Source organism: Podarcis gaigeae (genome assembly GCF_964106915.1).
Source record: "Podarcis gaigeae genome assembly, chromosome: 2".
In the NCBI taxonomy this organism is placed as follows: domain Eukaryota; kingdom Metazoa; phylum Chordata; class Lepidosauria; order Squamata; family Lacertidae; genus Podarcis; species Podarcis gaigeae.
Genome location: NC_139679.1, coordinates 21,470,770 through 21,493,383, shown reverse-complemented (window position 1 = coordinate 21,493,383; position 22,614 = coordinate 21,470,770). Strand labels below are relative to the sequence as shown.

General features: G+C 44.2%; 2 long non-coding RNA genes across 2 annotated transcripts; one reads left to right on the top strand and one right to left on the bottom strand.

Annotated features, from left to right (window-relative positions):
* Positions 1 to 18,825: 18,825 nt before the first annotated feature.
* Positions 18,826 to 21,116, bottom strand: LOC310839357. Its single transcript, XR_014561470.1, has 2 exons — positions 20,979 to 21,116; positions 18,826 to 20,915 (listed from the first exon to the last, which is right to left on the bottom strand). It is a non-coding gene; the product is annotated as an uncharacterized lncRNA (long non-coding RNA).
* A 322-nt stretch (positions 21,117 to 21,438) lies between these two features.
* On the top strand, positions 21,439 to 22,323 carry LOC310839327. The gene is made up of 2 exons (XR_014561438.1): positions 21,439 to 21,564; positions 22,140 to 22,323. It is a non-coding gene; the product is annotated as an uncharacterized lncRNA (long non-coding RNA).
* The last annotated feature ends 291 nt before the right edge of the window (positions 22,324 to 22,614 follow it).

Genomic DNA, 22,614 nt, shown 5'->3' with positions numbered 1-22,614 from the left:
CCCATTCGGGCAGGGGTACCTTTACCTTTACCTAGCTTGTTATAAGGATTATTATGCATGTGAAACATTTTGCACACAGTTCTTTAGAACTGTCCGATTCCAGAAGAATAAACAAGAGCACTGTACAATATGTCTCCATCTCTTAACCATTGTCAAGAGAGCGGGAAATTTGTTGTGTGTTGTTTTCTCCCTGCTGCCCCTCCCCTTGTTTACTTAAATAAGCTTATTTTTTTCCATTTATTATGGTAATTTAGTTGAGTCTCTATTTTAAAGACTTATCCAGAGCAACAAATTCATGCAGCACTTAAGGAAAACAAGAATGCAGGGTGACAGGCAAGATCGAGCAGAAAAGTAGCAGTTTCAGAGATGACTGAAACCACAAAAATCACCAGAATTCTGTTCAATCACAAATTGCAATATTTTCACCCAACATTGGGATGAGTAAAAAGGAAAACAGCCTGGTCTGCATACACAGCATACATTTAGGGCACCCACCCAAAAATAAACACAGGATCCTGGGAATTGTACCCCCGTGAGTGGTCAACCAAGCTTCCAGGGTTCTTGGGGATGTGTGCGAAACATACCAAAGTATTCCCCAATCCGTCTTTCCCCCAGATGTGGTTGGTCTCCAGCTTTCCTAAGCTCTAGGCGGGATGGCCAATGGTTGGGAGTGATGGGGGTTGCAGTCTGACAACGTTTTGAGGGCACTGTAATAAACAAAAATCTGTCCTTATTCCCTTATGAGGAACACAAGAGCCCTTATAGAGTCCTTTGTAGGTTCTCCATCAGTCAGAGAAAATAACAGCGGCCAACCAGAGAATACTGAGAAGCAAAGTAGCTCATGAGCCTGATCTTTATTGAACTGTTGCAACAGAGTGCTCCCCTCACACACAGGAGAAAGGAGGAGGACCCACAACAAAGGTGTGCCCGCCCTGGAGTCCAAGACCACCCCCAGAAACATCATACATATGGTACATCACAGAAGGGGTGTAGCTCAAGACCACCCCCCAGATATATCATACGTACATCACAGAAAGGGTGGTCTACAACAGAAATCTGAGTGCATTGTTTATCTCCTGTCTGACTGGTTACCTTTTAATGGTCACTTGATTGGATACCCTGGGGAGCCTGGCCAGTCTTTTGTAATGATAAATACTTAGTTCCCGAGCCAGGTCACAGGCTCACCCTATTCATACACAGACATACCCTTAAGACAGGATTTGTGAATGAAAAGACAATGGGGAGGCTTTTCCATTTTCCTTTGACCTCACAGAGAAATATTTGAGGTCAATTTGGGAGGGAGAAAACTTTTTCTGTGGGGTTTCAGACATGTGGTTTATATATGCTGTTATGAACATTTATCTTTTATTTTTATTTTTATTTAGACCTTATTTTTTTTTATTTCAGCACCAAGGTTTGTGGGGAGGAGGAAAGGGAGAAGGGTTGTTTCTCAAACCCAGGCATTGCTCCATGAACTGAACACTGGCCCTTTAAGTGGTGATATGCTATGAAGTAAACAAACAGGCCCGTGGGGCAGTAAAGCCCTGGACACCTGGGAAACAGGGCTTGCTTTGTGCTTCCTACTGCAGTGGCGACTTGTCACTCATGCAGAGATTTCTCATTTGAGAAAATGTGACAGCCCAAGAGGCTGTCAAGGTCAAGAGATGGTCTAATGTGAATCATGCAAGCTAACAAGCCGTGGAAAGAGAGCTTAATACACACACACACTTTGATATTTTCAAGCATTTCGCAGGATGCGATGGGAAAAAGAGCCAAACTTGCTCTTCCATTTTCATTTTGACATCGCCCCTGTCTTAATTCACTTTGGGTTCAGAGTGTGTCTTCCCCTTCTCGCCGTCCTCCTCCTGGCTGGCAGTGGAAAACCTGCCAAAATTCGACACAGTTCAATGCTGCGAATAATATTCCAGCTGCCAATGAACACAGCATTCATTCCCAAAGCTCCACAGATTCCCTTCTTGTGACACCACAAACCAACAAACCAGACTTCATTTCCGCAGAAAATATTAAAATGGCTTTTGAAATGCGAAGGAATGGGCCTGTTCCATCTTCACACGCACGAGGGAAGGTGGCGTCGCCATAGGGCTTAATGGAGCCCCTTCTCCATTGACCCTTAGCTGGATGTGTATACATCACCGTATATTTGCACATGACTTGCTGTGGGCCCTTATATACCTCCCATATCCACTGGCTTGATCTTCAGGACCAGGCAGCCAAACTAGCCATAGTAGTTATGGGCTCCATGATGGCTGGTATGTTGGGGTACAAATATCTACCTGATCACAAATAAGGAGGTCAGGGCTATGTGAAACAGTTGGGTGTGCCCAGTGGGGTTTTTTTCTGGAGGGAAGCACATACCCCTAAACATTTTGTGAATCTAAGTTTGGCCTCATTGAGGGGCAGTCTTTCAATATAAGTAGGAGAATGAGCGCATGAGTTTGACCAAACTGCGGGAGGCAGTGGAAGACAGAAGTGCCTGGCGTGCTCTGGTCCATGGGGTCACGAAAAGTTGGACACGACTAAATAACAAACAGGAGAATGAGAGTACCCCTAAACATTTTTTTTAAAGAAAAATAGCACTGGGTGTGCCCAATATATTCAGAGGGAAAAAAAGCACTTTTGACCAGTCTCCATGAAATGATCACCTTGAGAATGTTTGCATTTTAAGGATGCCCCGTTTTGAAAAAAATAACGGAATTCCAGTAAAATGAGAATGACTTGAGCAATGGTCAAATAACATTTTTAATTTTTTTTATTACTTCTGGAGCATTTGAAAAGCTGCAGACCCTCCAAGTGTCCCTATTTTCCAGGGACAGTCCCGGATTTGCAGAAGCCGCCCTGGTTTCTGATTTGATTCCGGAATGTCCTGCTTTTCTTTAGGACATCCCTATTTTCATCAGAGAAATGTTGGAGGGTGTGGAGTTATGCGACCCCTGAGCCAAGGAACTAAGTAACCATACAGCCTTTGGAAGACATCTGAAGGCAGCCCTGTACAGTGGTACCTTGGGTTACATACGCTTCAGGTTACATACGCTTCAGGTTACAGACTCCGCTAGCCCAGAAATATTACCTCAGGTTAAGAACTTTGCTTCAAGATGAGAACCAAAATCATGCTCTGGCGGCGCAGCTGCAGCAGGAGGCCCCATTAGCTAAAGTGGTGCTTCAGGTTAAGAACAGTTTCAGGTTAAGAATGGACCTCCGGAACGAATTAAGTACTTAACCTGAGGTACCACTGTATAGTGAAGTTGTTTAAGGTTTAATGTTTTATTATGTTTCTTATATATGTTGGAAGCCGCCCAGAGTGGCTGGCGCAACCAAGTCAGATATCCAGGGTATGAATATAATAATAATAATAATAATAATAATAATAATAATAATAATAATAATAATATAGTTATACCCCGCCCTCCCCGACCAGAACCGGGCTCAGGGCGGCTAACACCAATAAAATAACAATAAAACGTAATAGGAAGGAAAAAACAAAAAACAGTTAATTAAAATACGGGTTAAAATACAATTTAAAATGCAGCCTCATTTTAGTAGTAGCCCATAAATCAAAACCATAAGGGGAGTGAAACATAAGGGTCAGACTGAGTCCAAACCAAAGGCCAGGCAGAACAGCTCCATCCTGCAGGCCCTGCGGAAAGATGTCAAATCCCACAGGGCCCTGGTCTCTTGTGACAGAGCGTTCCACCAAGTTGGGGCCAGTGCTGAAAAGGCCCTGGCCCTAGTTGAGACCAATCTAAGTATTGTTATTTGTGAACCTTAAGGTCCTCTGTGGGGCATACCAGAAGAGGCGATCCCGTAGCTATGAGGCTCCTAGGCCGCATAGGGCCTAGGATAATAATAATAATAATAATAATAATAATAATAATAATAATAATAATAATAGGACATCCCTATTTTCATCAAAGAAATGTTGGAGGATATGAAGGTGTGGGTCATTTGTGTAAACTTATAAAAGCATTTAATGATGAGGAAACTTTTTTATAAAGTTTTTTATTTATACAACAAGAAAAAAGAACACCCCCCCCCCCACAAATACCAAATTACACACAAATTACAAAAATAACCATAGACACATAATTTTCTTAGCAAACAATAAAACATCTATTGGTCTTAACACTAAAGACCCAACCTCCCATCTATTCCATATTTCAAATTCATATTACTTATTGCCAATACACACTTTTATCATAATTAAACTTATTCTCAATAAATCTAAACAAAAAAATTTCCTTCCAGTAGCACCTTAAAGACCAACTAAGTTAGTTCTTGGTATGAGCTTTCGTGTGCATGCACACTTCTTCAGATACCTCAGCTCATACCAAGAACTAACTTAGTTGGTCTTTAGGGTGCTACTGGAAGGATTTTTTTTTTGTTTTGACTATGGCAGACCAACACGGCTACCTATCTGTAACCCAATAAATCTAATTTCTTACATCTACCTTGCAACTATTACTGAAGTTCCTCGAATGCTGCAACAGAATTTAAACTACTATATTTATTTTTCAGATATTCTTTGTAAACCTCCCATTTTGAAACAAATTCCTGTTTTGATTTATTCTTTATTTTTTCTGATAAACCATCTAATTCGGCATATTCTGTCAGCTTTTGGATCCAATCTTGTATAGAGGGGATTTCATTACTCTTCCATTTTGCTGCGATCAAAACTCATTATTATTATTATTTTTAGATGAGGAAACTTATAAAAGCATTTAATGATGAGGAAAGTCCTGCTGGCAGCCGGGCCTCTCACTGATATTGCAGCCCTAGGAAAGTTGGGCACATGTCGAACGTGACATGTAAACAGCCCTCTCCTTCAGTGTGTTGGGTATTCGCCACTTTGGTCACCATAGATGGAGTTTTAAATTAATGGTCCCCAGCTGCAACTCTTAAGCAGATCTGGGTGTGTGCTGCTCTTGGCAAGAGAACAGGAACCCCATTCAGAAGTCTCCTATTATAAAATCCAAGGGGAAGGCCATGTCTAAGCAAGACAGGTTGGGCATTAACAGCTGCATTTGACAGATGAGCCCTGAAAAACCGAGTCTTTATGAGATGGGCCATCCACTCCTCTGCTTGTTGATTCAGAAGGAAGTCCTATTGTATCCAATGAAGTTTATTCCCTGGTTGGTGTGCTTAGGGCTGCAACAACAGTCGCTACTTTTCCCAGTTAATGTTCCCCCCCCACCAAAAAAAAGGAAAAAAAGGCTACCATTTACTCTGTATCGGAGGCCAACATTAGGGTCTCTTAGAATTACAGAGCTGGAAAGGAACCCAGAAATTATCTTGAGGCAAAGGAACAGGGTAGAAGAAGGAATTTCAAAAGGCGTGTCTCTTTTTATCGTTGGACACCCTATTCTTTTCACTGTAATTTGTCCTCATCTGATTTTAATATTGTGTTTTTAAATTGCTGTAACCTGACCTGGGACCTTATAGTGAAGGGTGGGTGGGTAGTCGAAATAATGATAATGATATGCAGATGGCAAGAGGAGAAAGGGAAGCAGTCCCCAATGAAATTCCTTCCTCTGCACATCTATTTGTTTGACAAATGATTATAATAGTTCTCAAGAGTTATTTGCAAATTTCACTACATTGCATTACATTGGTGTGTGGGTGGGTGTGGGTGTGTGCGTGGGTGGGTGTATTCTAAACTCGTTGGCTGCGATAGGGGACAGGCATGCCTCTGCTTAACTTTCCCACAATTCCCTCCACCCTCTGAAGAAACCCCCTGCCTCACATCCCACACACCCCAAACATGTGGCTTAGAGCCACCTGGAGCTATTAGGATCCAAGCCAAATTGGTGTGAGTGGAGAATTTGGGGAGGGGAGGGCATCACAACAGAAAGCCCCTTACCTACAGGGGTTAACTTCCACCTCCTCATATGCTGTGACCCAGTGGTGTAGCTTAGGTTGCCAGCACCCCGGAGCCGCCACCTGCCTGCCCACACAAGGGGGAACCTGATTGGTCAATGCGGCTCTTGACAGGCAAATTCCTCCGACATCCATGGAGAGAAGAACTGGGCTGGGCCATGCTGGGGTCGCCCCTTGCCCATCTCCCTCTGTCTGTGCCTTCTCATCATATAGCTCCAGCAGCCTAGCACCTAAGCTCCATGCAAGACACTCCACAGTTTGTGGATTCAGGAAGCAAAATGGTTCTGAGAGGGATCTACAGTCTGGATTAATCATGGATGGAAAGCACAGAATCCTATTGGTCCTTTTGCTGCCTTTGCCTATAAATAGCTAAATGCAACTCTTTCGTCCCAGTGAGTAATTCTCACACCCTCCCTTTTGCCTTGCTGAGTCACAGTAGTTCCGTGCTGTGTTACTTACACGGTCATTGGTCTCAAAGGAAACTTTAACACATCCAGTGAATTGTCGGGGATTGGCTGAAGTTGAAAGCTATTCCACTGGCATTTCCCTTTCGCGGCAGCACAATGTGCCAACCCGTTTTTTTAAAAAAGAGGCTCTGAAAATAAGTTGAGGAAATAGCTGTTTGACATAGGTAGTGGCTAAAATATAAAGTATATAAAAGGTCCTTTGAGATATCGTTGGGTAAAGGGGAGAGCCTGCAATGACCTTTGTCATATTTTAGAACCTGTGCTAAGGCTGATTTTGCTCTTTTTCTGTTCCTCTATTAAAGACTTTAACACGAGAAAAATAGTAATAATAATATCAGTTTCTAGTCTTTTGCCACAGACTTGAGCATGCCATCGATTCCATGCCAAGATATTATTTACACAAAGCTTCGGCTAGAAAGGCCCGCTCTCATACATTCCTTTCCCTCCCCAGTAGGATAAATCTAAGACATCCGATAAAAGCCACAGCAGCAAGATGTGCAAAACATGATGCAGCGTTCGCCTGCTTTGTACTGAAATATTACCGTCTGGGTGAGCGCATTTGCCGTCCAAGATAGCTACACTTTCCCAAAAGCCGAAATACTCTGATTAATCCAGAGATGCTTCAGTGCTTGTAATCAAAACAGTTTTGTTCCGCTAGAAAACATCTGGAAGGTGAGGAGGAATTCTCTAGAAAGGGCTTGGGGAACTTGGGGTAGCTATGGGTTTCTACAGATGTGTCTGTTTCTGTGCCACATCACTGGTGCTTGTTTTTTACCCAGCATTCTGTTCTGTTTCTACTTAATTCTGCAAATGAATATAATTTAAACAAAGAGTTTGGGATGCGAGTTTAAATAAGCCCTCTCTCAAAATACCTTGCTGAAATGTGTGTTGTGATATATTCATACAGCTGAGCAATGTCCTACAGAGAAGTGCAAAATGGGATGGACGGCAAAGCTCAAACCCTCCAAGTGTCCCTACTTTCCAGGGACAGTCTTGGATTCAGAGAAGCCGTCCCTGTTTCTGGTTTGATCCTGGAATGTGGTGGTGTAGTGGTTAAGAGCGGTAGACTCGTAATCTGGGGAACCGGGTTCGTGTCTCCGCTCCTCCACATGCAGCTGCTGGGAGACCCTGGGCTAGTCACACTTCTCTGAAGTCTCTCAGTCCCACTCACCTCACAGAGTGTTTGTTGTGGGGGAGGAAGGGAAAGGAGAATGTTAGCCGCTTTGAGACTCCTTCGAGTAGTGATAAAGTGGGATACCAAATCCAAACTCCTCCACCTCCTCCTCTTCTTCCTCCTCCTCCTCCTCTTGTTCTTCCACTTAGGATGTCCTTATTTTCATCAGAGAAATGTTGGAGAGGATGGAGTTATGCCAACGAGATAAGTAACCATACAACCTTTAGAAGAAGGCAGCCCTGTATAGGGGAAGGTTTTTTAAAAAAAATGTTTAATGTTTTATTTTGTTCATATGTTGGAAGCTGCCCAGAGTAGATGATAATGATGATGATGATGATGATGATGATGATGATGATGATAATAATAATAATAATAATAATAATAATAATATACCATATTTACTCAAATCTAATGCTCACCTTTTTTGGCCAAATAGTGCAAAAATTAAGGTGCACATTAGATTTGATGGCACATTTACATTTGCCAGCAAATCCTTTTTTTTGGCTTTAAGATTCTGAAAATTGAGGTGCGCATTAGATTCAATGCTGCCTTAGACTCGAGAAAATACGGTAATAATAATTAAAATAGGATGTCCCTGTTTTCATAGGAGAAATGTGGGAGGGTATGAAAGCTCTGTTCTGCACATTCATCCAAGAGGTGTAGGTCAGATGATATCCAGCAGGAATTTGCAAAGTTCTGGTTCCTTAAGCGCCCACTGCTAACCTTTAACGGATAGCAGACTCTCTTTTCCTTTAACAGAACTCTCTGTGGTTTTCCCATTGTGACATGTGAGCCCAGCTAACCTCAGCTTCACAATGCACTTCGATGTCGGCATCAGTGATGTGGTTTGAACATTGATCTCCACTGTCTGCTCCCCCAATCTCCAAGCACGCTGTCCCCTTTTCAGGAAAGAGCTGAAAAACTGTTCTGGCGATTGGCAGAGATTATGGTTCATTCAAATATTTACACCTTCAGCCTAAATGGAGGGAGTGCAGATCTTACAGCACAGTCATTTCAAGAGGGGCTTATCCCCCACCACAGCAGTGCAGCCCTGGAGTCCAAGGCTGGCCTGCAGCCAGCCTATCCAAGATGGATTTTGATCATCCTTCCTTCCTTTCCCCCCCCAACAACACTTGCTCAAGACTCTCTTTTCCTATCATGTCACACCCAATTACCCTGGCAACCTTCCAAACCCCCCCCCCCACTCTGTTCACACCTCAGGGCAAGGAGGGGAGGACAATTCTCTCACATTGCCAATGGCCCTCAGTGGCCCTGTATTGTTTCCTAATGGCCCTAACTTGGCCAGGTCCTTTTGCCTAAGCTTAGCCCAGGAATTTCTCTGCAGCTTGTATTTCTCCCTTCACACCCCAAATAACCAAAATCCTACCATTTATTAATTTCTAATGGAGATTTTTTGTGTGGGTTCGCCCTCCCAAATCTATAACAGTACAGTCATACCTCGGAAGTCAAACGGAATCCGTTCCGGAAGTCTATTTGACTTCTGAAATGTTCAGAAACCAAGGCGTGGCTTCTGATTGGTTTCCGATTGCGCAGGCGTGCCGGACGTTCACCTTCCACAAAAAGTTCAAAAATCGGAACACACACTTCTGGTTTTTGATCATTCAGGAGCCAGAACGTTTGACTCCCAAGGCATTCAGGAGCTGAGGTACGACTGTATACAAATACCTTAGCATTGTCAATGCAAAGAAATCCGTGGGAAAGGGGCATTTTTAAGGTGACGACGCCTTGGGGCAAATGTAGAGATGCTTTAAGCCTCAGGTGTTAAAAAACCCCCACAATTGATTTTATATTTGTTAGGTATGCATGCATCAGATACCCAATCAAAAGTGGCCTGGAGTGACCCCATTTTCACACTTCCAGCCCCATCTAATGATTCTTAACTTTTTGAGTGAGGTTTGGGAATTCGCACAAGAAAAAAGGGAAGACAAAACGGTCTGCTCATATATCAGGGCCATCACGACAGATCCTCCGGATTACAGTTTAAAGAAAAGATTTTGGCCATCAGCCCTGTGTGGACATGGATACACACTTAAATATTAATCTCTCTTTTCATAGCAATGTGCGCTTGGCACCACTGGGAGTGTCATATTTGCAGAACAAAGACTTAAGCTTGGTGACAGATGAGCACACACCACCCACTGATCAATTGTCAGCACCTCCGAGTATATTTAGGGGTTGTTAGCAAGCAGGAAACAGTATCATCACATTGCAATGACATGTTGCACATCTCTGGAGGACAGAGCTCTTGAGAAAGCAAGGCTTACTTTGAGCCAGGGATCACCTTAACTCATCGCTGGACCTGTCTGCAGCATCAGCATCCAGATTTCCCATCACTCGAGTTTCTGTGCAATCTCCTGAATGTGGGAATGTTGTGGATGGTAAGGGAGGATATATTGATTAAATATCATCCTTCCTAACTCACGCTAGTGAGTTACATATAGCAGAGCTTATTCCCCTTTCACACAGCAAGAAGCTAGTTGCGGATTCGTTTGAATCTCTTTAGTTAAGCAATTCAATCTGGCATGCCCAGATTGCAGTATAGTCCGGGTAAAGGTAAAGGGACCCCTGACCATTAGGTCCAGTCATGGCCGACTCTGGGGTTGTGGTGCTCATCTCGCTTTATTGCAAAAGCTAATTTAGAAAAAGTGAAGGAAATTAAAGACTTAATTGCTCTGATCCCAATCATTTAACTGTACTCTATGTGCATTCAGTCCTATTGTTTTACTTGATGGGGGGGGCAGCTGCCCCCTACCCGACTTGGCTATGCTGTTGATAGCACACATGCATTTGTAAACCAACCCAAAGTGCACAAAATCGTCCTTGCTCAGGAATTCCTCCTCCCTCCTCCCCCTTCCCCTCCAGAGACCATATTCATACAGATAGAGATGGATGAAGGTGTTATTGTTGAAGCCCATGGTCTTTCGCATATGCGCTGCCAGGGTGCAAAGATCCATCCAGAGCCCGCAAATTTAACAACGACACAACGGAAATAGCTGCTTTGTTTCCTGACTCGTCGGGAATATTTGACGCTACAGAGTAACAGAGCGACAGAGGAGGGGGGCAGGGACTTTTACTCCAATGCTTTTCACTGCCGCCAATACATATGGCGCCCTCCAGAATTCAACGCCCGGGTGCACCGCATCCCTTGCACCCCCGGGTAAAGACGGCCCTGTCCATAATCGCCTGTAGCTGCAATGTTCAATCTGTTTGATCCAGAGTAGTATTATCTGTGCTTCAAAATAAGTGGGTTGTTGGCCGCAGCCTCTTAATGTCACTGAGCACATTTTGGAAACACCTAGTCCCTAATCAAGCAGTATTATCTACTCTCCAATAAATGCGCTTTGCATATTTACAATTTATCCAGTGTAGAGGTGGAATTACCTTAGGGAGCATGCAGCTCCCGTGATTGATTGCCATTGCTATGGGGAAGGACTATTGGCCAGTGGCATAGCACCCAAAACCAGCTCCTTGAGGCAGCTATACCACCCAGCCTAACGGTAGGGCCGGCCCACTTCTCCCATGCTCACCATGTGAACCGAATTCAACTGTTTTGTTTTGAAGAGGATCCATGCCTGCTTCAGTTTTAAAAATGAAGAGATGAAGCTCATCGGCAGTTAAGTGACAAAGGATTAAGCAACTGGGATTTCATCCCTCTCCCAAGGAAAGAAGTGCCTAAGCTGCTAATGACATTAAATCTTCCTAAATAAGCCCATTTCCTCTGTCATGTAACCATATGCTGTTGCCCTCATCATAAAGAGCTCCTTTGAAATAACCAGCCGTCTCCGCTGTGAAATTTGGATATTTCCACTCACTGGATTAATTAAAATCATGTGGCATCGTGAGCGTTTTCCATTCGACTGGATGAATAACCTGAAATGTCATTAAAGGGAACGATAGTGCTGGGCTTCTGATCAAATCGAAGAATAATGGTTTTCATGCCTTTATTTGGGTTTCACTGTCATCAGTAACCATTGTGCTCAAATACATAGCAGGGGATGCAGTATTCAAATTGCTTCTTCATTGTTGTTAAGGGCCGCAGGCCACAGATTTTGCTTTCTTCAATGATTCGACTGGACAAATTTCAGTCCATTCACCATTCCTTAGTAAAGGTAAAGGGGCCCCTGACCAATAGGTCCAGTTGGGGTTGCGGCGCTCATCTCGCTTTATTGGCCGAGGGAGCTGACATTTGTCCGCAGACAGCTTCCGGGTCATGTGGCCAGCATGACTAAGCCGCTTCTGGCGAACCAGAGCAGCGCACGGAAACGCCGTTTACCTTCCCACCTATTTATCTACTTGCACTTTGATGTGCTTTCAAACTGCTAGGTTGGCAGGAGCAGGGACCGAGCAACGGGAGCTCACCCCGTCCTGGGGATTTGAACCGCCAACCTTCTGATCGGCAAATCCTAGGCTCTGTTGTTTAACCCACAGCACCACCCGCGTCCCCTTCACCATTCCTTACTCTCCCTTAAATCAACGAAAGGGTGAGGTATTTTTGTTTTGTTTTAATCTTCGAATGAAAAAGCTTCGCATATTACATTTCAAAGGGGAAGATGTAATGAGGTGGGAATCATGTAGTGTGTTAATGCAGTAAAGAAATATTTGCAAATGTGGGTTTGGCAAAGACTTTCTGCCATGTATACATTGGCAGCAGAACACACCTGTTGCGTTTATTATTATGTAGTCCCATACCCTCCAACATTTCTCCGGTGAAAATAGGGATGTCCTATTCAATAATAATAATAATAATAATAATAATAATAATAATAATAATATACCCTCACTGGGGTCGCATTGTAACGGGTGGTGAGCTAGCTGACATGCAGATCAACACCTTCAGCTTTCACCGTCGGCCTCAAACAGAAATCATTAAATCGGCACTAGGCTTGAGCAAGGTGTCTATGCCATGATTTCACATGATGGTCTGAACATTAGGGCACCTCCGTATCATTTAATCAGCGCTGTGTGCAGCCTACGGATGTGCTTGCGCAAAGTGTTGCTTAATACTCAAAGCCCTGCCTTATGAATTATTGCTGAAATCCTCATGCAGCTAAGGAAATGTGTTTCAACAAGCCCTCTGCAAGATAGTGGCTTAGAAAGAACTAGCAAGCACATGCCACCTTGGCTGTGAGCCCTGGAAGACCCACTCCCTGTCCTGTATGACTTTTTCCACCTGGCCTGGGAGGGCAGGGCCCTGACTGACTCCAGCTACAAAACTTTGGGCTGGGGATTCGGTGTGGGGGTGTTGCAGTTATCTGTATTTACTAAAGTTCTGCCATAGTTTAGAAGACAATCCTTCTTCTCAAGGAACTCTGGGAATTGTAGCTCTGTGAGGGGAATAGGAGGCTCCTAAAAACTCTCAGCAGCATCTTAAAAAGCAGAGACATCACCTTGCCAAACAAAGGTCCGTATAGTTAAAGCCATGGTTTCCCCAGTAGTGATGTATGGAAGTGAAAGCTGGACCATAAAGAAGGCTGATCGCCGAAGAATTGATGCTTTTGAATTATGGTGCTGGAGGAGACTCTTGAGAGTCCCATGGACTGCAAGAAGATCAAACCTATCCATTCTGAAGGAAATCAGCCCTGAGTGCTCACTGGAAGGACAGGTCCTGAAGCTGAGACTCCAATACTTTGGCCACCTCATGAGAAGAGAAGACTCCCTGGAAAAGACCCTGATGTTGAGAAAGATGGAGGGCACAAGGAGAAGGGGACAACAGAGGATGAGATGGTTGGATAGTGTTCTTGAAGCTACCAGCATGAGTTTGACCAAACTGCAGGAGGCAGTGGAAGACAGGAGTGCCTGTCCATGGGGTCACAAAGAGTCAGACATGACTAAACGACTAAACAACAACAACTCTCAGCACCCCAAACAAACTACAGCTCCCATAATTCTTTGGGGGAAGCCATTATTGTTGTTGTTTTTGATAACATTTCATTAATTTTCCAAAATAACAAAAAAGAAAAAACCATTAAAAAAAATTTAAACCATAATTTTGTGCTTGACTTCCCTCCACTCCTTCTTTTGGTTCCATTCTTTGTGCTAGTTCATGCATGAAACCTTATATTGTTAACAATCCAATTTTAAAACCTTCATCTTATGACAAGTGACTTTTAAAAGTTAAACTAATGTAGGGATCTATACACAAAGCTTAAAAGATATGCATTAAACATTTGTCCCTTTTTTGAGCTCAAGGTCCTCTTTCTTTGTTGGGTTTCTTTCTTTTTTTAAAATCATTTTTATTAACAATCCAATCAAATCACATTGAATGTTCCAAAATATTCAAATACATATCAAATAGTGCAAATATTCTGCTTAAATTATAATTTTTTTGTTGGGACTTCCCATGCTTCAAGTTCAGAGGGGCTCTGATCATTCTTTGTTGGGTTTCAAATTATTTAATTTGTCCTGCATAGTTCAGTATTTTATTTTGCCAATCTTCTTTATCTTCTTTGGCGGTGGTTTCTTCCTTCTATATAGGCTGGTAGGTCTTGGCCTGGTAAAGGTAAAGGTAAAGGTACCCCTGCCCGTACGGGCCAGTCTTGACAGACTCTGGGGTTGTGCGCCTATCTCACTTAAGAGGCCAGGGGCCAGCGCTGTCCGGAGACACTTCCGGGTCACGTGGCCAGCGTGACATCGCTGCTCTGGCGAGCCAGAGCTGCACACGGAAACGCCGTTTACCTTCCCGCTAGTAAGCGGTCCCTATTTATCTACTTGCACCCAGGGGTGCTTTCGAACTGCTAGGTTGGCAGGCGCTGGGACCGAGCAACGGGAGCGCACCCCGCCACGGGGATTCGAACCGCCGACCTTTCGATTGGCAAGCCCTAGGCGCTGAGGCTTTTACCCACAGCGCCACCTGCGTCCCTCTTGGCCTGGTATCCACTCTCAAATACAGGGACCAAGTCTTTCGTTCAGTAAGTCCATCAAGTCCTGTACATCTCAAAAAAAATAACTTCAATTTTTTTAAACAACCCTCATTTCCCACATTCTCTTCAAATCTTTATATGTTTCCCCCCAGGCATTTTAAATAATTTTACATTGCCACCATATATAGTAACCTCTTATACTTTTCATTCTCTCTTCTTGTTTCTGTTTGATCACTTTCAAAGCCTCTCAGATCATTTCGCACGAGGTACCATTTTTATCTGTCAAAGCCTCCCAAATCATTTCATAAGAAGTACCACTCTTATTTCCCTTGTATTTTCCTCAGACCCCATCCCTCTGACATTCCCACCTTGGTGGTTTGTGCATTTGCCTCTTTTAATTGTCCCACAACCTCTGAAAGGAAGTTAGTATTTTTGCAAATTTGAGAGGCTGCCTTATTCATGGGGGAAGACGTTATTGTTTAAAGTGGTATCGTAGTGTATGGTGTGAACATGGATGTAAGCTCCACATGATGTAGGCTCCCTTTGCTTACACAGACTTCCTGATTGGCTGGGAAAGACCATGTGAGCATAGCTGTCTTCCTATTTAGATCTCTGCGCGGAGATGGGAGGTTGAAGCAGGCAAAGGAGGAACTACAGGGCTGGAGCCAAGAAGTAGCAGAGGGTTAATAATGCCTGGAGGGGGCTATGGGTTTGACATGTTGAAACGAATTTAGACGCCCACAAAGCAAAAGAGGACATTGTGCTTATATGAGCTGCAGTCAACCTGGAGGAATGAGATATGCAAAAGTTGCATTGCACAGTGGTACCTCGGGTTACAGACGCTTCAGGTTACAGACGCTTCAGGTTACAGACTCCGCTAACCCAGAAATAGTACCTCGGGTTAAGAACTTTGCTTCAGGATGAGAACAGAAATCGTGCGGCAGCGGCATGGCGGCAGCGGGAGGCCCCATTAGCTAAAGTGGTGCTTCGGGTTAAGAATAGTTTCAGGTTAAGAACGGACCTCCAGAACAAATTAAGTTCTTAACTTAAGAGGACCTGCTACTGAGTCATTGCAGGAGGGAAGAATGCACCAGGTCTGCTGGTTTTTTTCCTGTGTCTGATCCACACTTCAGAGATAAAGCCAGCGACTTGAGTACACAGGCCATGAGAGAAACTCGAGGCTCTAGATTGAGAGGAGATATGACAGGAATTCCTCCTCGTCTTAACAGCCGTGCATGATTTATTGTCAAGAGGAAGCCGAGGAAAATCATTCCCACATAAAAACCAGCACACAAGCATTTCCTCTTTCAACCCCCTCGCCCCAAACAGCTAGTCATTGTGGCATTATGATGCCTTAGAACAAGAGGATAAAAATGGGATCATGCAGAGAGAAAGAAAAGGGGCGGCGCGGAGGGGGGTGGAATCGCAAAATGTTTTTAGCCCCAACAGGCCTTTCCTGTTTTGAGCACTAAAAATATTCCGCCGTAATCGCTTTTGGGTCTGCAGCCTGCTCCAGGGTGAGGTAATGCCCTCTCCTCTGTGTTAAGGACAACAATCCAAACAGAGATAAAGCTAATCATATCCACTGGCCTTGCCAAGATAAACAGGCTCTCACCTCTGTACCAAGAGAAGACATTTCCATTCAGTAGTAGGTGGAGAAGCTCTCCAGAGTGAGAACATTTGGTCAATAAGCCGAGTTCCCATGGTGTGTTGTCAGAAGGCTGAGGGTGAAATATGGAGGTGCCCTGAAGGTACAATAGGGTTCATGCAGCAGAGAGTCAGGTGAGGGACATTCTCTGCCCCCCCAACGCCCCAGTCCCCAAGCGAGGAAGGCTCCCAAGAAGATTTGTATATTATTTCATTTCTCTCTCTCTCTGGCTTGGTCTTGGGAATTTGTTATCAGATCTCACCATGCTGAGCCAGTCAATTCTAAGTTTACCACCGGGGCACATGGGAGTGCAGCAATGTCTAATTTATTTATTTATTGAATGTATATACTGCCCTATACCCGAGGGTCTCAGGACGGTTCACAGAATAAAATGAAGATATAAAACCACAAAATGAAAACAACAACCCAATAGCCCTCCCTCAAAAAAACCTCCACATTTTAAAAGGGCATAGGATGTAAATCGGATCAACCAAAGGCCTTGTTAAAAGGAATGTTTTTGCCAGGCTCATAAAGGTGTATAATGAAGGCACCAGAGGAACTTCCCTGGGGAGAGCATTCCACAGATGGGAGCCACTGCAGAGAAGGCCCCGTTCTCATGTTGCCACCCTCTGGATCTCTGGAGGAGGCACACGAAGAAGGGCCTCAGAAGATGATCTCAGGGTCCGGGGTAGGTTCATATGGAAAGAGGCGGTCCTTGACGTATTGCGGTCCTGAGCTGTTTAAGGCTTTATAGGGCAAAACCAGCACTTTGAATTGGGCCTGGAAACTAATGGGTAGCCAGTTCAGTCGGACCAGGATTGGTGTAATATGCTCAAACCTCCTTGCTGAAGTTTCTGAACTGTTCTTGAGATCTTCCTCTGCAAAGCCTGGGGATCTTCATCATGAGTTGGCAAAAGTGGTTACCTTTCCCCACCTTTGAAACTACTGAAGGAAGCTGGAAGAATGATGCTGTATCCCATTTTCTCTTTCAGCTCAATGGGTTTTTTCAAGGCTCAGATCGGCTGAACAGAAAGTGGAATGACTAAGAGGTTGTGGAAAATGGAGTGGTCTGGGAGGCTGGAGGAAGGGAAATGGACTGGTTGGGAGAGAGGAACAGGGAGTGTGGAGTTGTATGGGAAGAGAGAACAGAGTTTAAGGGGCCGGATTCATTGATTCCCCTTTCTGCCATCAAATGACAGATCACATCTGTCTCCGTTGACTGCACTGCCAAAATCGTTGATGCTGCAATGGGACAAAAACACAGATCCAGGTCACAGATCCTTATGGAGCCTCAAAATTTTCACAGGGGAACCCCTCAAAACCACCATTGTATCATATGCTGTGTCACAGTTGTTAGGAGTGCTGCGAAAAGGGATTGAATGTTAAACAGATTGAGGTTGAATCCTGACAAGACAGAAGTACTGTTTTGGGGGGACAGGAGGCGGGCAGGTGTGGAGGACTCCCTGGTCCTGCACGGGGTAACTGTGCCCCTGAAGGACCAGGTGCGCAGCCTGAGAGTCATTTTGGACTCACAGCTGTCCATGGAGGCACAGGTCAAATCTGTGTCCAGGGCAGCTGTTTACCAGCTCCATCTGGTACGCAGGCTGAGACCCTATCTGCCTGCAGACTGTCTTTCCAGAGTGCTGCATGCTCTGATTATCTCCCGCTTGGACTACTGCAATGTGCTCTACGTGGGGCTACCTTTGAAGGTGACCCAGAAACTACAACTAATCCAGAATGCGGCAGCCAGACTGGTGACTGGGAGCAGCTGCCGAGACCATATAACACCGGTCTTGAAAGACTTATATTGGCTCCCAGTACGTTTCCGAGCACAATTCAAAGTGTTGGTGCTGTCCTTTAAAGCTCTAAACGGCCATGGTCCAGTATATCTGAAGGAGCGTCTCCACCCCCATCGTTCTATCCGGACACTGAGGTCCAGCACCAAGGGCCTTCTGGCGGTTCCCTCACTGCGAGAAGCCAAGTTACAGGGAACCAGGCAGAGGGTTGATTCTATGATTCTATTATGTCAGGAGTGCTCTGATGGTGTTTCCTGCTTGACAGGGGGTTGGACTCGATGGCCCTTGTGGTCTCTTCCAACTCTATGATTCTAGGGCCTTCTCAGTAGTGGTGCCCTCCCTGTGGAATACCCTCCCACCAGATGTTAAAGAGAAAAACAACTACCAGACTTTTAGAAGACACCTGAAGGCAGCCTTGTTTAGGGAAGCTTTTAATGTTCAATGTATTACAGTATTTTAATATCTTTTTGGAAGCTGCCCAAAGTGGCTGGGGAAGCCCAGCCAGATGGGCGGGATATAAATAAATAAATAAATAAATAAATAAATAAATAATAATAATTATTAGCCACTCTGGAAAGTGTAGCACTGTGATGGGAACAGGAGTCCCCTAACAGCTCATAGCTCCATTAACCCTTAACAAACTACAGCTCCCAGAATGCTTTGGGAAAGCCATGGCTGCTTAAAGTGGTATGATCCTGTTTTAAATGCATAGTGCAAATGGGACCAGTGTTTGTGTGCATGTTCTTTCTCTGTGTGTCAGAAGGGTGAGATGGGGGGTTTGAAAGTGAAAGAGGGGCAGTGAGAGAAGAAACTAGAGGAGATGTGCTCTCTCAAAATTCCACCGGCCCCAAAATCTAACTCACAGGGTAGTTGTTGCGATGGGAAAAAAAAACACCGAATGACCCCAAATATGTGATCCCAACCTTCTTGGAGGAGCATCAGGGTACAAATGCACGGGACAAAGGCGTACATAAATAAAATTTATTTTAAATAAAAAGTAAAGAGTTATTTTGTCAGCTGTACTTTCAAGCCATTTGGCACATGGCAATTGCCAACGCTATTGCCCTGTTATGTCTAGTGGTCAGACATGCAAGGAAGTCGGTTTCTGCACGTGTCCTGAGTCGAGAGGGAGTCATGTTGCATAAGTGGTTCTCAAGTCCCTTTCCGGCAGCCTGGGCTGCACATGTCTGGCCCTATCAGACAATCAGATATAGTAAAGGTAAAGGAACCCTGGATGCTTAGGTCCAGTCAAAGGCGACTATGGGGTTGCAGTGCTCATCTCGTTTTCAGGCCGAGGGAGCCGGCGTTTGTCCACAGACAGCATTCCGGGTCATTTGGCCAGCATGACTAAACCACTTCTGGCTCAACAGGACACCATAACAGAAGCCAGAACACACGGAAATGCCATTTACCTTCCCGCCACAGTGGTACCTATTTATCTACTTGCACTGGTGTGCTTTCAAACTGCTAGGTTGGCAGGAGCCGGACCAGAACAACAGGAACTCACTCCGTTGCGGGGATTTGAACTGCCAACCTTCGGACTGGCAAGCCGAAGAGGCTCAGTGGTTTAGACCACAGCGCCACCCGCGTCCCCAGGTCAGTTGTGTAGGAATGGTGGGGTACTCCCTCCCATACCCCTCTCCCAAATAAAATCCTGAACAGCCTTGCAGCTTCTCTGATCAGATGATACACAAACAGTTCGTGATGGTGGCCAATGACAGCAGTGCTTTCTAGGCTAATCTGAAGTACCTGTTCTGAAGTGTTCTGTCGTTATGCCTCTGGGATAGAGCTACTTTGATATGTCAGCTGGCAGCAGGAATAGGAATGCCCCACCTACAGCTAATAGCCAGCTAAATGATAAATGAGCCGCGAAGCACTGGATTTGTTCTGTTACAGATACTCCCTCATTGCAACTAACTGCAGGACCCAAACACAGTGTTCAGACATTAAAGCCCAATATGCATTCAATGGCATACAAAAGAGACCATCTTGCATGCAGTGTAACTTCTCTGGCATGGAGGTGAGATGCGACGTTCCGCACAGTCTCCCAGATTGACAACCGTGTTTCACGAGTCCTGTGGACCAACAAAAGGATAAAACAGATTAGATTCTGGAAAAAGCCTAGGAAGCGTCCCCAAATCATGTGCGTTTTCCGGGACTTCCCTGCTAACATTACATCATAAACAAGGCTATATGCATCGCCACCGTGCAAATCCAGAAATGATACTGGATAACGAATCTGACAATTTAAATGCTAATACAAAGATTCCAAAATTGCATAACAGTGTGCAGACTCTGCCTGGCAAAAAGCAGAAGCCACAAGGGAAGAAATGACATGTGATTTCTAAGCAGTCAGTGGGCAGGGCATCAATGTCCTGCATTGTCCCTCCTCATGACTAGCAGAAGCAGGGGGAAAGCATGCAAATTGAATATATGCAACCTTATTAAGTGTTTCCATGATGAGCAAGTGACAAATCCTGATCCCCAGTAGCTATGAGGCAAACAAGGACTTCTGAGGAGGAAATTAGGTCCATGCTGCATTCTCCAAGATGGATGTGAAGGGGGAGGGAGAAGGGATACCCCTCCCCCCCCCGTTCTCCTATGGACCTCCTGCGACTCAACTATACAGCTGCAAATATGTTTGAAGTGTGTTTTAAGCGCATTATACAAATGTGACACTAGGTGGCAATGGTGAGCTACTGGCAATTCCATATATATTTTAAAACTTTTTTCAAAAAAACAATTTTCACAGCATATATATATATATACACATGTGTAGATTCAGCTCGGGTATGCATCACAACCCCTTATGAGCGGGGTAACTATTTGATTAGCAGCACACTTGGCAAACCTAAGGCTTGGTGAGCAAGGGGGTCTCACATCATAATCTTTTGAAATCTATGAAAAGCTTTGGGGAAATCCAGGATGATAAGCAATCAGTTGGGAGATGGGGTCTCCTGCATTATGTGTATGAAAAGGTGTGTGTGTGTGTGTATCTATCTATCTATCTATCTATCTATCTATCTATCTATCTAATCTGTCTGTCTATCTCTCTATCTATCATCTATCTATCTATCATCTACCTATCTATCATCTATCATCTATCTATCTATCATCTACCTATCTATCATCTATCTATCATCTATCTATCTCTCGAGAGTCACATTTTATACTACCAGCCCAAATTAATATGAAATTAGTGTTGCTTGGCTGAAAGGAAAAGAAGGTAAGGGTGAAGGCAGGGGTGATATTTAGAAATCACAGCAGGTTCTTCTTCATCTATGACATGAACTCCCCCCCCCCCCCCAGCTTTCCAATTTTCGTGACAGTGATACATCAAAGAAGCTGAACCCTTGGTCAGCCATTGAGCCAGCTCCTTCCCACATTTTCGGCAGTCTTCAAGCCTTAAAAACAAAACACAACACTACATGTAAACATTTTTCTGGTCCTTCTGTGTCTTATTAAATAAAGAACGCAGAAACATTTTTTTTAAAATGCAACATTGCTCTGGGGATTTGGGTACCAAAAGTGCGTGCCAACCATCAATATCTAAAGATGAGTATTGAAACTTGAAAAACTGGTTTTAGGAAGAAAAGAAATCTGAACCCTGAAAGGGAAAAAGGACTAATTTGCATGAAATGCAACAAGAATGCTACCGAATGAGCACCAGACTCCTTTCAATAGTATATCTGTCTACAATTGAAAGGTTTTGAGAAACAATTTGGGGAGCAGGTGGGACAGGTGAACTAATATCAGTGTACTGGATGAAGCAAATGATTCTTCAGCATCAACTTCGTTGGACTGGTCATGTTGTGTGGATGCCTGATTATCGTCTTCCAAAGCAACTACACTATTCCAAACTTAAAAATGGAAAGCGTAATCCTGGTGGTCAACAAAAGAGGTTTAATGACTGTCTCAAGGCAAATCTAAAAAAATGTAGTATAAACACCGACAACTGGGAAACACTGGCCTGCGGGCGCTCCAGTTGGAGGACAGCCTTTACCAAAGGTGTCATGGGCTTTGAAGACACTCAAACTCAGGATGAAAGGGGAAAATGTGCTAAGAAGAAGGCACGCTTGAGAAATCCACACCGTGATCAACTCCTGCTTGGGAACCAATGTCCCCACTGTGGAAGGACGTGTGGGTCCAGAATTGGCCTCCACAGTCGCTTACGGACTCATTGTTAAAACCGTGTTTATGGAAGACAATCGGACTCGGCTACGAGTGATTGCCAAAGAAGAAGAACACTCTTTCAATCTTATATCTGTCTACAATTGAAAGGTTTTGAGAAACAATCTGGGGAGCGGGTGGGAAACTTGCACCAAGAACAGCAAAGCATAAAGACAAAACACGAGGCTTTTTATTATTTTTATTTATTTATTATTTATTAAATATCTATACCGCCCTATACCCAGAGATCTCAGGGTGGCTCACACAATGAAATCGCAATATAAAAACACAATATGCATATTCAAAATAAAAACGGAAACAACTCAATAACGCCCCCCCCCAAAAAAACACATTGGATCTCAATCAGCCCAAGGCATGGTTAAAGGGAAACATTTTTGCCTTTTATTTGCTTTTAAAGGTAGGATTGCTGCTCTTCTTTGACGTCCTGGGGCCATCCAGTGCCCGGCTTTGATTTTTTTACCAAAATTGGATACTCACCTTTGAAAGCCTCTTTCCGCTGACGATCACAGCTGAACATTGCAAGAACAATAAGGATTTTTAGGGGCATTATGACTGGGTTAGTAAA